The sequence below is a fragment of the Aphis gossypii genome, chromosome 2, assembly GCF_020184175.1.
Source record: "Aphis gossypii isolate Hap1 chromosome 2, ASM2018417v2, whole genome shotgun sequence".
Classification (NCBI taxonomy): Eukaryota; Metazoa; Arthropoda; class Insecta; order Hemiptera; family Aphididae; genus Aphis; species Aphis gossypii.
In genome coordinates, this window is record NC_065531.1 from 17,608,815 (window position 1) to 17,621,901 (window position 13,087).

Below are 13,087 nucleotides of genomic sequence, written 5' to 3' on the forward strand. Positions count from 1 at the left end.
TTATTATGTATACCACGTAGAATGTTGTTGTTGTGCATATTTAATCATAATTGTCTTTTTATTTTTAATGTATAAACTATCTAGCCACTTATGGATTTTATAATTTTTATTCAAGCAACTATAATCTTGTATACTTAAATATGTTGGTTCTTTAAAATCTATTGATACACTTAAAAGTAAGTGAAACCATACAAGACTAAAAGTTGCAGACATTGTATAATCAAAGTCGCTGAAACTATAGTTACTAGTAGGTACTACAATCGTAGAGTGTAAGTCAAATCCAGTACACATATTTTAAAGATCGAATGTCAAATGCAAAAATAGTATACTGATCGTTATGTCTACTCATAGTGTTATAATAATCGGAAAACCGTAAATGGGCATAACTATTTATTTTTTTATATATTATCATACAGCAGCATACTGGTCACTGCAGCAATGACACAAAAAAAATACAGTTTCACGAATCCGCTGATAAGTGCGATTAGGTAAGACAAATTTTTTAACCTTTATTAGTTAAATTAAAAAAAATATTGTTAATCTATTTGCAATTTGCAATTTTCTTTTTTGTCTCATCGGCCAACGTTGAATCATATTATTGTTTTTTTTATTGATTTAAAATAATTTTTGAATACTATATTAATTTATTATATACCATGTGCGGCTTAATATAATGTTTAAAGTATAATCATGTACCTACATAAATAGTCAAACATATTAAATTATAATAATATAAATAATATAATATAATTAATATCGAATTATATATAATAGCCAATAGGCAGGTATATCATAGATATAAATTTATAATTATTTAAATATGTCATATTTGAAAAAAAACTTTTAGTTTTATAATTTGATAAGCATAAATAATTTAGCATAAGCTAACATTTTTACGGCATTTTGACTACGGCAGTCACAACACATGTTTAAAAACTATAGTTGTATAATTTTAATGGCATTATATACCTACTACACAATGTTCAAAGTTATATAATTTTTCTATGTCAGAAATAAATATATTTTAATGTGGTTTCTACGTGTAATAAAAAAGAAAAATGTTTATTGAACATTTGTAAAGTTTACTCTAACTTTCACTATAAATAATGTTACATAACGATTGTTGTTTTCATTGTTATTTAAGGTCACTGTGATTTGTGAACTCATATAGTTTTCATATTGAACTTAACTAACAGTGCATACTAATGTTTAATAACGAATTTGAACAGTTATATCAGCTATTTTTATACAGAACGAATACATCCACACAAGTAAACGATGTAGTACATATAAAATATTTGCATATTAACTAGGGTTTATGCAGTTTATAACTTTCAATATTTATTAAATGTGTTTATGACGAGACCAACGATCAACGTCCTATATATTATATTACCTTCTGTACATGGCTATAAATGTTTATGCCGTGCATCATAACAGAGATAGAAAACTTGCACCCCATTTACTATTTTGATTTAGACCACTCTTTAGTTAAAAAATGTTGTGGTTATTATTTGAATCAAAAAAAAAAAAAAAGGTTTATACAGTTGGTTTGTGAGACGTTAAAGTTTTAAAAACTTGTGCATGAGAAAATCGAGTTACCGGTCTCTGATTTATGCCATATTATGAAAAATGTCTTAAAATTCAACAGATAAGATGTTTAATGTGAAACACAATAATATAATGTCTATATAAATAAATTATAATAATTTAATTTATAATATAGTTTCACACAATAGCCTGAATAAAAAAAAAAAGAAAAGAATTAATCAATTAAACAAGCAAACAAACAAACAAAATACTTACTTTGTACAACGATGACACTATACGGCGTACCCCGTAGTAGTGTTCAGTAACCAGTTTAAAGCACCTATATATTATTATGTATACACTATATATTATATAAGTATATATAATTATATTTGTGGTCTGATATTCTAAATGTTTGCGGACTCGATTGCAAAACGCAACGAAGCGTTAAATAAAGGAGAACCCCCGCACACACCAAACACTATATAATAATATATACCTACCGTATCGGCGGGACATATTGTATTATTATACGTTTATTGTCTTTAGAGAACGGATGAAAAAGGAATATTTAATATATATATACACACGAGTAACGACTATCATAAAAAATAGCGGGGAGCAGTGTTCGCTCTTTTAATACCCCCGAGATATTCGAGCCAGGGTTTGTTTTTAATTAGTCAAACAATACGTAACGATGGCGCATTATCGTTTATTGTTTGCGCGAAAAAAATAAAACTAAAATCTATACCGCACGAAATAAGGGGAATGAAGCATCGCTCGCCGTGGTCGTATCCTTGCACCGCCACCACAAGGAGTTCCCGAGATTAAACTCTATACTGCTTTCGTATAGCGTCTCCCGATAATCATAATAATAATAATGATATAAGAATAACAACAATATAATATATTATAAAGATAATATAATATTCAGTCTCTTTACTCCACACGAACGACGACGTATACGGGCTTTTGATGGATAATAATTTAACAATAATTAATTACCACTTCCATACGGGACGGGCAAATAATTTATGGTAATAATATATTATCTTTGTTCATTGAGCGACTTCCAATCAGCCGCGTGTTTTATCCTATAAAATGTCTGCGTAATATGCTATTCTATATAAGACCACCAAGCAGGTACGTGGTGAAGACGAACTTACGAGCTTTAAACCGCTTTAATTTAGATATATTGTAAAAAAAAAAAATCTATGATAATTAATAAAGATGTACATAATTATCGAATTTCTTAAAAGATTTATATCAATTCACATAAATGAGTTTTATTTTTTTTTTATCGAGGACTAACGTTCGCACTTTAACGAAAGAATTTATTTGTTATTTTTTTTTTGCCCCTAATGGTTTGTTTGTTTTTGTTTCACTCGAAGAAACTTATCCCCCATGACAAATATTTGGATAAACGTTTACAATGCGATTTGATCGCTTCGATTGATACGTCGTCTGAGAACTTTTCTGCAGATATTATCTTTAAAACGACGTCGACGATGAGATAATTCCAATATTGTTTGTGCTTGGGTTACGCCCCAAAGAATCGTTGAACAACGTGATTTAAATAATGGCATCAAGAGTAATAAATGTGTACGTAAATCATTATGCTTGTATGCAGGCGTATACTCTTTTTACTAAACTTATCCTTGGAGACGTCTGAAAAGCAGAAAATAAGTATAATACGATAGAATACGACAATAAATATTACACTTATATACATAAAGGTAATGATTAACTAATAAATTAGTCTAATATAACGACGAAATGAAGGACGATATTCATGGTTATAAGTAAGAGACTTCAGAGACTCAATGTATACGTTGTTATCAAAACACGCCGAACTCGATAAAATTATAGGTATGATTGTAAATCATCATAATATCAAATGTGAAATAATAATGTGTATATTATATTATAATTTTTGATAAAACAATTGTTGCAGAAAAACGTTTTGTAGTACTTATTACGTTTTTAAATCGATAAATCCTGAAAAACCCAAGCCATTGATTTAATTATTATAATGTTAAAATTTTGAAGGGCCTTATTCTGGATCTTGTATCTCATAGTCTAAAATAATGATTCTTATTCCTTGATCAGGATTTGCTTAAAACCGTGTATGCCTCTTCTGGCGTGGCAATTATCACAAATTAATGATGCAAATGAGTGGTTCTTTAGTTTTATGGATAGTTTAACCATATACCGTCAAGTTGGGTTCGCATCAGCATATATATTCAAATTTTTAGTGTCATGTAGATTTTATCGCATTCCGATTGGCAGTGGTAATCAAGATGGTATCATTCATTAATCGCGATCTACCGAGAAATGTCTAGGGTTGGATCGAGCACGACTTTTGGATATATGACACGGCAAATAAAATAACTGTGAACACGGTTTTTCACTAATAGGTAAAATTAATAACACACCTATGTGTAGCCGTATATAGCAGCTATTCGTGAAATAGTTATTATTGGCGTCCTGAGTGATTCGAAAAGTTTTATGCGTACTGTAACTTTTTTGAGAGTTCCCGATGCCATCGTTACAACGACATATTACCTATTATACGCATGTATAATATTATGTACGCACATTATACACGACCGAAACGATCTCACCGCGCGCGATAATATCCCTCCGAGATCTGACTGCGGCGGATGAAGATGCGTCGGCGTGCGGTGTGACGATTCGGCGGATATTGCTCGCGATTCGGTCCCCGAGAATCGTCGAACGCAATTTAAAATAATGGCGTCGAATAAACGCACGTGTGCGCGTGAGTATGTGTGATATGAGTGTATATGCAAATTTTCTGATGGGTCCCCGCGATGGGCTTCGGCGAGAGGCAGTTTAGCAGGTGATATCGTTTCGGAATAAGCAGCGAGCGCGCGCGGCATGGTTACGTCCCGAAAAATCGTACCCCAGAGATGAGCATCACAATCTGAACGGAAACCGTAGTGAAATTTAATGGCGGACGGTTTTATAATATCGTATATAGGTAGTAATGTAGTATAAAATAATACGCATGTACAGTTTATGTGTACATGTATAAATATATTTGTTTTTTTCGTTATTTCGCTATCTCGAATTTTTAACAAGGTTATTATAAGTATGCATCCAGCGTTTGTACTACAAACGCATTTTCCGCTCAGGTTAATTATTCCAGCGCGGTACACGGCGCCGATTCGTTGTGTTTTAAATATATAGACTAGCTGTGCGCCTAATCGAACTATCGGAGGGGGAGGGGGGGGGGGTTGGTTGTGGTAGTGGTAACGGTATAGAGTCACTTGGCGAGGGTCCACGTAATAATAATATAATTATATATTTCTATATGTGTATACGTCTTATACTCTTAAGGGTAGAACTATACCTACGTAAACGCCACACCAAACTACTAAAGCAAACGTGTTTCGTCGGCGATGTTACCGTTGATTTTAGATTTGAACGATTCACCTGTATTTATATATTTTATGTTTGTAAGTCAATATGACGTCGAACACCCTTCTGGTGATATATAATTCGCAGCCACAGGAATGCGAGGTATGCTTGGGACGCGTCGATTTTACCGATCAGAAGGAATACTCAGATAATACGTAAAGCTATTAGTTAGGGGTTATTAATTAAACACATACCTATTGCTCGATACGAAAATAATGACACACATAATATCTTCGTGGGTTTGATGTACGAACCGCAGCCGTATATTCTATTCGTTCCGTATATTCACCGTTCTAATGTAGGTAATGTATACAAAATATTGTGATTGGATGGTGTGAATGATGTGATTTATTTTGATTACCTATGTCGCTCATCGGATTATTTTGTACGCTATTATTAAATATAATACAACTATTACAACTACGATTGATTAAAGCACTTGTAGGTAAACTGCAAAGTTTAAATCATTTTACGCGCTCAAAAATCAAACTAACGATAACCTATTGTGTAAATTTTACATTTATTTTATACAATACCTATATTCTTTGTAATTATTAATTTTTTTGATTTCATTATTTTTTTTTTTTTATTATAGTTATTTTATAAAGTAATAATTTGTCTTGGTATCATTTATTTTAATATTATCCAGCTAAAATAATATTAACAGTAATATTACACTTACATTTTAAATAATGTATTAACAATAAACAAATATTTTATTATCATTTTTCGTTTACTGATTAGTACATTCTTATACTTTTCGTTTTATGTTAAAAAGTTATTTATCTTTTTATAAATCCTTTAGTTAAAATACTATTAAAAATATACAAATTATTTGAGCTATTTAAGGTTTGTTTATAAAAAAAATATATATATATATATGTATACAATTGTTTAATACATGAATATTGTATATAGTACAAAATTAGTTTATTCAGTATTAAAGAATAATACCACTAAGAATAAATAACTGTTTTTATTGTTATAATAACATATATAGCCGCATATAGGTACAATAAATAACATCTGTTAATCCTATTTTAATACAATACGTACTATATTATAATATTATGTTTTGTATTATAATATTTATACACAAAAATATGAGTTTTTATTTTTGTCCATTTTTAACGAACTATATTATTTTAATTTGTATACAATTGTGACCATCTATGGAATATATTTAACTGTTGGCTGTTCTTTGTATTTTGATATTATATTCTTAACTTTAATAATCTGATAAACGTTTATTGTGCATCTGTACATGATAAGTATATTTTGTTAATAAAACTTAAAATTTTATCAAGCCACTGACATATAACACCACTGAAATTGACAATATTTTGAACAGCTGAAAATTACACCGAAAGAAAGGTCTATAATAATGGCAATGCTCAGGGGACATGTATTGGGGGGTGGTGAATACTCAATCTTCACCCTATTGTATTAGTTTTGCAATCTTAACTCAACATGCATACACAAAAAGTAATTTAGTATACTTCCCTTTGTATATTATTTTGCATCAACTTTAACCAATGCAATAATTTTTAGTTACTTTCAATTTTATATGTTTTGTAGTTTGCTAAAGAATAAAATAGGTTATCATATAAAATGTGAATCGAGTGCAATCAAATTTTAGTATATATTTTAAGGTGTTTCATCATATTTAGTTTATTGAGTAGCACACAGTATATAAATCATGAGATAATTATTACATATTCGTGTAAAATATAAAATTAGACTTTTAGAGTTTGTATAATAATAATTAGTATTTTATATTTATAAATTTAAAAATTTTATTTCGTTTGATTGTTTTTTAATTTATAAATGTTCAGTAACTCGTTGAAAAATCTACAGACTTTTTGTCACTAGTGGGGCAGTTGCAGTGTTGTGGTCGATTATACATATATATATAATATATATTATAATAGTATTATAATATATTTTATAATAGATACAGTACTTTAAAGTTATAATACGATCAAACTTCAAAGAGTCTTCTTTGCAAATGTTTTATTGTTTACTATTGATATTATTGTATATACTTCACATGGTGCAAGTAGTTATGAGTTTCAAAAAAAAAAAAATAATAACAATTATAATAATAATAATAATAGTTTATGTGGATTAATTTTATTCAGAACATAAAACTATAATAATTGTAAAAAAATTAAAATCGTTAATAATTTAAACATGAGAATGTTACGAAACATATACTGTAGTTTCATTACCTATCTTATAGTATATTTGACATTATAATATCATAACTCTTAAGTCAAAGTCTTTTAAAAAAAAGTTCGTTTTTATTATAAATGATGGTGATGCAACTGATGACATATTTGGTATCGTACTATAATCGAAAATAACAACGTAGAGAGAAAATATATTATAATATACTATAGTATAAAATACGTCTTGTAGAGTATTATTTTATCACGGTCACAGGTGGATGAGATAATATTGAACGTATATACTATATACTATATACGTATAGATAATGGATATATAAATAGATCTACTAACCACAAATAAAAATATGTATAATGTACATTATAAATTAATGGTACCTATTTAAAAAAAAAATGTATATTAATTGAATAATAATTGGATGACTAGACACTTGACAGTATATTATATGGCGACTATATAAAAAATAAAAAAAAAATAGGATACTTTTAGATGAACTCAAAAAATTAAGATCGCCAAAAATTGTTCTACACTTTTATTACTTTTCACATTTTCCATACTATTCGTGTAAAAATTATATTTTTATAACGTAGATGACATTTCGCGGATGGGAAAAAATAACTTATCATACGAATCATACACATTGGTCTATATTATAACCATATCCAAATTAACCTAATCTATAGCCTATAGGCTATACATAAAAAAAAAATGCAAATGCATATTCTTTGATTTCTCATCTATTCCAATAGTTTACACTGTTTACACACGTACTGGGTTTTTTCTTATGTGTAAACACGTCTTGCAAATAAATATTATAATAAAAATATACGAAAAATGACGAGATAATTCAGCAGAATTCAACTCCATGTAATGGCGCTCTAATATTATTAAAATAATATTTTACACACACATATTATAATAATATATTGTTATTAAAGAACAATATTACAGCGACAGTGCACCACACCGTCGTCGTCGTCGTCATCGTCATCGTTGTCGTCGTCGTCGTCGCGCGTCGTAATGGTTCATTTACGCAAATCCCGGTCGGAGCGTAAAACCCGTTTAAAAGTTAGTTAGATATTATTATTATTATGCGATATAATAATATAATATATATTTTGTACATAATACACACACATATATATATATATATTATTTGCGGGTCGACTCGGCGTAATCCTTTCCGGTTTAATTTCGTATTTTTTTTTCATTAGAAATATTATATATATAATAACAACAATAATATATGCTCGGTACGCGAGCTTCGTATATAATACACAATATTCTTTATTGCGCCCTATTGTTTTTATTGCCCCGCCGCCGCCGCAGCACCGGTGCAGTGCACCCTGCAGTAGAGTATATTATTATTATTATTATATGGTATATCGCGTACGACCGGCAGATATATACGCACTGTGCACATAATATATATATATGTGAATATGCCGTCTTTACATAAGCGTTTAATCCGTCGAGTTTCGTTTCTTGCCGATCTTTCGTAAATATTATCATCGTCTCTGTCTCGTTATTATACTCATTACGATTATTATAATTTCCGCGGCGTAGCGCGTCATTAACGTAGTTATTATTGCAGCGATTATTATTATTATTATAAGTACGGCAGTCGTCTAATGCGCCGCGTGTCTTACTGCTGCAGTGCTCGACGGAATCGCGTGCGACACGAGTCTTCCCGCCGCGGCGTATCGTTCGGCTTAAGTTCGTCGCGACGACGGCTGTGCAATAATAACGAGACGTGGGTGACCGATCTCCAGCAGGGGGACACGGCGAGTACATTAATACGACTACGACGTTGGTAACAATAATAATAATGACGACATTGTACAGGGTGTTTTTACGACGAACTGCCGTCAGGATAAAACGTCTCGCGATATTATACTCGGCGGAGTGTCGTGAATTCGAAATGTTGTTAATTCACTAATACGACGATAGTTTTAGCCCTTCCACCACTCGTTTGACTGTAGACATTATAGACGTGTCCCTGTTACGATTTCGTATAATTATTTTTTTATTCTTATATTCATAACAATAGTCTAGAATGAAATAATGTGACAAACCGTTATACGCCTATACCTACTAAAATCGATATTGTTATACTTAAGTTGTACGCCGTGGTTTTTCAAAAAATATACTTGTCGTTTAATAGAATTTAATTAACAAAAAACACCGTATGATATACACGTCATATTAGTTAATTAATCGGTACATTTATAAACTTTGAAACCTGTGACAGTTGGTCATGCGTGAGTATAATAATTTTGTTCGCGTTTACAACACAACACATGCAATATGAATTTAAAATTTAAATTAATCGCATAAAAACCAGAAAAATAAAGGAAGAAACAGTAATGTTATTTGTCAAACGTTAAAATAGTTCTCAGTAGTCTAACCTCTAATTGATTTTCGTGTGCTGTTTGTTTTATGCGCAGAATTTGGTTTTGTACACCAAGTGCGTTAACAAAAGTGTTTAAAATTATCGTTAATATTAGTTGTGTATTTTTGCATGGAGAGAGTTGACGATAAAGAATTGAAAAAAAAAGTTCCTGTTAAAACTGTGTATTACGCAGAATATTATTATAATATTATATATATAATATATATATAAAAAGCGCGTGTCCTTTCAGGGCCTAGGAGAAGAAAAACTTCCACCACCGCGGCAGCGGTCACATTAATATTGCAACTCGTTTTTCCCGGACGGCGGAAAAATGTGTGTGTGTATATATATAATATAAGAAGCATCAGTCTTATCGAAACGAATAAACGCGCATTCGTTTAGAGTGTACACGGGTGTGTGTTTGTATATATAAATGTATATTATATATACTTGCGCGCGGAGCCGGCTGCGCGTTTCTTATCTGAGCTCCACGGTTATTTACACATTTTTAATTACAACTTTCGACCTTCGTCCGCCCCCGTCGCGTTTTCCAGCGCATAGCTCATCTACTGTATAGGCCTCCACCGTTGTACCCGACCTGGGTCATTCGTCGTACACGGCCCGCCGCCACCTATATAAAATATATAATATGCTGTATAGATTTATACTGTACAGTCTACTCTCGAGAAACGGTTCGATATATATATATATATATATGGCTATGGGAGTGTTCAGATGATAGTTACCATCCCTTTACTTTTTATTTTTTTTAAATTGCGTTAGTTTGATCGTCGTCCACACACGAAAACTATATAATAAACTGCAGCTGTGTACATAAGTATAGGTACACTTATACATATCATACAAGTATATGTGTGTGTGTATGCTTGTACATAGAACTGCCGCAGTTTTCTCGACCCGGGGATAACTCTTTTGTCAGTGATGTAGAAAAAGAAACCCTGTCGACTATCGTGGCATCTAACTGTGGTGATTTATTAAACGATTACTATTTATTTATTGTATAATATACATATAATAATATATAGATACACAATGCTGTTTAGACATTTCTTGTTTTAATTATAATTAAACCTATATATGCAAATCGTATTCAAATGTTTAAAATATGTATTGATTTTGGTATAGCTGATCTCCTTAGCTTAAACCTAACCGAAAAAAAAAACACAAAGTTTCTAATTTTCAATAATAAAAACTCGGACTTGGGACCACTTTACAATCCATAAAGTATTGTATCCTAAGACCACAATGTAATTTTCATTTAGTCTTAGGCCAATTTTACGTATTGTAGCCATGTATCTATTGTAATATTAATAACAGTCGATTGATTTTATTTCATTATTTGTAACATCGTTTTTAATCATAAATATTTAAAAGTAATATTCAAAATTTAAATTGTATTTAGTAATTATATATTGTGTTTTTGAGTGCATCATATTTTTTTCTATATTTTTATGTGCATATTAATATCCAATTCGTTTCGAGAGAAATATAATTATTATACATTATGCCACATCGGAGCACATAACACACTTGTACTATCCATTTAAGCCGTCAGTGCCATTCTATTCTCTATAATTTCAAACTCGAATTCGATACACCTAATGGATTATTATGTGTGGTACGTGCGCCCACAAGTACCACTCAGGTTATATTATATACGTATGATGCACGTGCAATGCAAATGTTTACCCCAATTAATGTTTGCACTTTTTAACCCTCCCATTCAATTAAGCGAATTGTTATCGTTTAATATTATAATATACATTATTTTTCGTTTGACTTCTTCCCTACGCATCATATTAACGGCATTGGTGCAGTAATAAATTTATTTGTGTACATATAGATCGCAAACGCTAATGACTTGAGTGTTATCTCCCAAATAAGTAACTATATAACAAATCCTATATTGTAGTATATATTTTAATTTTAATTTAAAATCAATTGTAACTATTGAAAACAACAATGACGTTTAACAAAAATAAAAAAATAAATAAGACAAAATGAATTTAATGAAAAAATATGAGAGAAAAATAATATATTATAATATAATTATAACAAAAGTAAGTACCTATCTATTTCAAATTTAAATAAGAATATTTTAATATCATACATTTTTGAAATGATGTAGGGTGGTCGGATGGTCACGAGATGTCTTTTTTGCACTTCTAAATTGTCTCTAGAGAGTATCGAAGATATTTGATATCATCATTCAGTGAATATAGCATACGCCTTATACAGGAGAAATTTAATAGTACTTCATTCTCCATAAATATTAAAAATTATATTATTTTACATTTCACGATACTTATCAGTTATCAGTTATCACTTATCGATACATTTTTGTCAAATAATAACAACATTTAAATTAACAGTCAGCAGGATGATCATTCGATGGCAAGTGAGTAATCCTTTAATGTTTTTTTTTTTTAAAAATATTTTTGATAATATTATATTTTATTTAAAGTTATACCTATACAGTTGTTACATTTTAATTCATTTTTTAGTTAATTCTTTTAATTAACTAATCGATTTATAATTCTAATAGAATTATTATTTTAATGACTAAGCACAATTTTAAAATCAATAAGCCTCATATTTTCCGACGACAAAATTATTTTACTGTGTTGTAAGTATACATTAAAATAAGGACTATCTTTTTATTGATTAACAATAAATCAGTACTTATATAATTAAATATAATATATAATATAAGTTTCTAAGATTTTTTTGCTGTTTTAATACTTAAATCTTGGTTTTATTTCTTAAATGTAATTTTAATTATAGACTTCGCTAGTTCATTAAGAGTTTTAAATTTAAAATTAATTAATTAATTGGTTGATTTTTTTATACAATTTTCCTCGAAGAATTGCAAAATAAATATACAAATTAACAGAATTAAATATTAAAGGGTTTAATTTTGCGGCTTTTATTTTAAGTATAAATAACGTGTGTAGAAAAATAAATTATAATTATAAGCATTCAGCTAAAAGTTAACACTATAAGGAAAGCAAAACACGTTGAAAATATATTTAACTAATGTTAACCATAATAAAAGTTTTTAAGTGGTGTTCCGTAATCAGTTTATAAAGTTTATTTATTTTTTACGCAAATAAGTTTTTGATTAAAACCATTCAGTTAAAAATGTAATCCGATTAGCATTTACTTAAATAATTTATAATTTTATGATTATTTCCAGGCATAGGTTTAATTTATACCGACGACAGGATTAATTTACTTTCTCGATATGCTCGCGGAACGGAATTCCCGTGAACCCATCCGCGAGGCAAAAAATAAAAACAAAAATTGGCAAGTATAAAATGTTTATAAAATATTTTATGTAATAGTCTTTACCAAAAGTATATATATTATATATATATATATAAATAATATTATTATACGCTTTCTTCGTCCACGCCGTGTAATATACTATATTGTATAACACGTCGTAACTCGCAGTGTACCAAAGTCGTGTCACCGTCACAAAACTTTCCTGTTAATCACGTTGTTTGTGGG